At 40.0% G+C, this 3,811-nt stretch overlaps 1 protein-coding gene across 4 annotated transcripts in view; it reads left to right on the top strand.

Annotated features, from left to right (window-relative positions):
* Positions 1–36: 36 nt before the first annotated feature.
* Positions 37–3,811, top strand: part of EXD1 (exonuclease 3'-5' domain containing 1) — a 33,710-nt gene continuing 29,935 nt past the window's right edge. For 2 of the 4 annotated variants that reach the window (XM_070757143.1, XM_070757107.1), the window contains exon 1: positions 40–186. The gene's annotated coding sequence lies outside the window, so the exon portion shown is untranslated. Of the gene's footprint in view, positions 187–3,811 lie in introns of all 4 variants that reach the window. The other 2 variants (XM_070757116.1, XM_070757098.1) reach the window with 2 other exon arrangements.

The following is a 3,811-nucleotide window of genomic DNA, read 5'->3' as shown; positions in this document are numbered from 1 at the left end:
ACTTCCCGCCCCGCCCTTCCCCCCCGTTGATTCTGCGCAGAGGGCGGGACGCTGGAGTTTCGGTTGGTTGTCACAGGCTCGCTCTGTCGAGCTTCGTTCGTCGCGCGGGCGATTCTCTCTCACCTTTGTCCCCGAAAAGTTCGGAGTGCGGAGCCCAGTGCCGGTTGTCCTTCCCTTATGTGTTAGGTCAAGTTGGCTTTGACCCCTTTGCAATATTATATTGGGGGTTTTCTTCGGGGGCTAACGCGGTGATATGCGGGGGTTTTTTATTGCTATGACCACCTTATTTTATTTATTTATGTGTTTTGTTAAGTATAAAGTGACCGGATTTTAAGATTGGGAAAAAGGAACATCATTGGGGGCGCTAAAAAAAATTCGCAAAAAAAAAAAAATTCACTAAAAAAAATACTTTTCTCACTCACTCTTCCTTCCTCCCTTTCTCTCTCTCCCCCTAGCTCTCTTTTCCTCTCTCTCTTGCTCTCTCTTCCTTCCTCCCTTTCTCTCTTGCGCTCTCACTCTCTCGCTATCTCTCTCTTTCTCTCTCTCTTTCTCTCCTGTACACCACATACAGGGGTTGAAGTAGGAGTGGGAGGGCAGTGGCACAGGGAAGCCGGCTGTGAGCAGGAGCTCCAGGGTGGAGGCACTGACAGCAGAGGCTGGACCTGTTGCTGGAATGCTGGCTGGGGAATTCTGGGAGTTGAAGTCCAGATCTCTTCAAGTTGCCAAGGTTGGGAAACACTGGTGTAGGGAGTATTTTTTTAAAAAATCAGTAGGGGTCTTTGACAATCTTCATTGAAAGAGCCAGCTGGATGTAGTAGTTAAGGCATCAGGCTAATAATTGGGAGACACTGAATTCTAGTTTTGCCAGTGGCATAAAGACAACTGGGTCACTCTGGGCCAGCCTCTCTGTCTCAGTGCTAGGAAGAAGGTGAAGATTTTGGAAATCTTTTCAAACAAACAGTTAACACATGTTTAGAACATAGAATTGTTTATGGGCCAAATGTGATTGGACACACAAGGAATTTGTCTTGATGCATATGCTCTCAGTGTACCTAAAAGAAATGGGTGATAGGAATAATGAGAAAAAACTAATAGTAATAGTAGTGCAGACTTAGTAAATAGTTTGACAGTGTTGAGGGAATTATTTGTTTAGCAGAGTGATGTTGTTTGGGAAAACACCATTGTTTACTACAGTGATGTCATTTGGCCCCAGCAGTATTCTTAGAAATGTCGTTTAGTACAGGTAGTCCTCAACATGTGACAGTTTAGTGACTGCTCAACCTTACAACAGCACTGAAAAAAGTGACATATTGCCACTTTTCACAATTTATAAATTTTGTGGCATCTCTATGGTCACGAGATCTTGGCAACTCTTATATTTATGATGACTGCTCTTATGACGTTCTGACAAGCAAAGTCAATGGGGAAGCCAGAATCATTTAACTGTGTTACTTAACAACTGCTGTGATTCACTTCACTGTGGCAAAGGTTGTAAAATCTCACTTAACTCTTGCTTAGCAACAGAAATTCTCCACTCAAATTAAGGACTACCTGTATGAGTTATGTTTTCTTTTGAAGGAGACTGCAGGCAGGGTACAGGTTTAAGTAGAGGGTTCTGGCTTGAACTCTGGCCTGGTAACAGTAAAATTGGTCATTACCTTTTATGCCCTACATGGCTTAAAACCAGATTACTTATGGGACCATCTGCTGCACCCGTTGGATCCCACAGAGCTGGCCTCCGGGTCCCATTGGCCAAGCAATGCCGGCTGGCGGGACCACAGGGAAGAGCCTTCTCTGTGGTGGCTCCAGTCCTCTGGAATCCACTCCCCCTAGAGATTCGCACTGCCCCTCCTTGCCTTTTGAAAGGCTTTAAAAACATGGCTTTGCCAGCAGTCCTTGGGCTGTTAAGCGACAACATTCTACTCTGGCCAGTAGTAACGAATGAATGATGGATGGATGGGTGTTTTTTAATATTGGGATTTTAAATTTTGTATTTTTTTTTCTCTTGTATGCCCCCTTGAGTCCATCAGGAGATGGGCAGCCTATAAATTGAAGTAATAAGTAATAAATAAAACTAATAGAGGTTTTTGTGACTTAAGGATATAGAAACAATAAGTAGACAGACTGGGAGGGGATTGAAGACAATTTACTGTAATGGGTAGGAGAAGGTGGAGAAAGAACAAATGTGATCAAAAACAAAACCCTCACTTTTTGGTGGGGGTGGATTGGTAAGATAGTAAAGAAAATCAGGAAAAAAAATCTGATTTCCTTGGGCTGTGGCTACACAATATGAATATATGTCAAGGTCTATATATTGCATTGTCTTAAATGATTTGTTCTGAACATGATAAGCAATAAATCCTGTTGTATGAACTACCATGCTAAAATCAAAGTGTGAGATTTCAATTCAGTGTGTGTATAAGGATGAGTTGAAAAAGTAAGCCACAGAGTTGAGTTGATCTCAAGTGTTGAATCTCTGAAAGGAAAGATTTTGGTATTTTCTGTTTTCTGGCAGATTTTTTTTTAGAAGGTAAGGTAACATCAAGGCATGGGAGAGTGAGGTTTGCTGATAAGCTACCATATTTTTCAGAGTATAAGACACACCTTCCTCCCCTCAACGAAGCTGAAAATTTGGGTGCATCTTATACTCTGAATGTAGTTTTTTTGAAACTTTTATTTCCACCCCTAACGAGGTGCTAATTATCTTCCTGGTTGGCAGGCTTGTTTTCTTTGCTACTCTGAAGAAGGTTTTTTCCAGCCCTAATTCTTTGCAGGCTTGTTTTCATTGCCACTCCCTCAGAAGATTTTTTAAAGCCCTAACCAGGGGATAAAATCATGTGCTGAACCTGGTCAGACTAAGGACACTAGCAAGATGAATACCTGTTAGGTAGATTTTTCCCTCTATTTTCCTCCTCCAAAACTAAAATATGTCTTATACTCTGAAATATACAGTACTATATATACAGTATAACCAACCAACAAGATCACTCCCCCATGTCCTAATGAGGTTACCTAGCTCAGTAATGAATCATCTATGGGAAACAGCTAAACTTGGGAAGCACTAAGAACTTAACAGTTCAACCTTGTGTTACATATGTTCTCTACTACAGTATTAGAAAGACAGAACTGTAGGTTCTGTGGAATGAGTTTTAGAATTTAGGACCCATACCTATTTTTTATTAAGTTCTTAGATAATATTTTTATATTTTACCATTACTATTTGTGTATGAAAATACAGGAAATGGAATAGCGGCTATGGTACTTTTTACAACTTCTGTTTTTTTTCCAGGAAGTTTTAGAAATGTCTGCGTTAAATAGTAACTTACTATTTAATGCAGACATTTCTAAAACTTCCTGGGGGGAAAAAACAAGTTTTTTAGTACAGGTAGTCCTCAACGTGTGACAGTTTAGTGACTGCCCATAACTTACATTAATAGGACTTTCTTCTGACAAAATGTACTTAGCAAAATTACTGTACCATGTTAAGGATCTAGGGATCCTTCTACATGGCTTATTTTTATACACATTTGGAAGCTTTGCTTACATGAATCTGTTTTAATTCATTTTGTATGTTAGATACAAAACACATAAGTTACATGTATCTTTTGCAGTGACTTAACTATTACTGATTTGATAAAGTATCCTACTTTTTGTTTTATTTATTATTATTTTTTGGTTTTATAATATATATGTACACACACACATCTATCTATATATATATCTATAGCTATCTGTCTGTCTGTCTGTCTGTCCGTCCGTCCGTCCATCCATCCATCCATCCATCCATCACGTTTCTCCCCAAAATAAGACA

The sequence above is a fragment of the Erythrolamprus reginae genome, chromosome 1 (genome assembly GCF_031021105.1).
Source record: "Erythrolamprus reginae isolate rEryReg1 chromosome 1, rEryReg1.hap1, whole genome shotgun sequence".
NCBI classification, from domain to species: Eukaryota; Metazoa; Chordata; class Lepidosauria; order Squamata; family Dipsadidae; genus Erythrolamprus; species Erythrolamprus reginae.
Note: the sequence above shows the minus strand (reverse complement) of the source record. Positions and strands in the feature narration are given on the sequence as shown.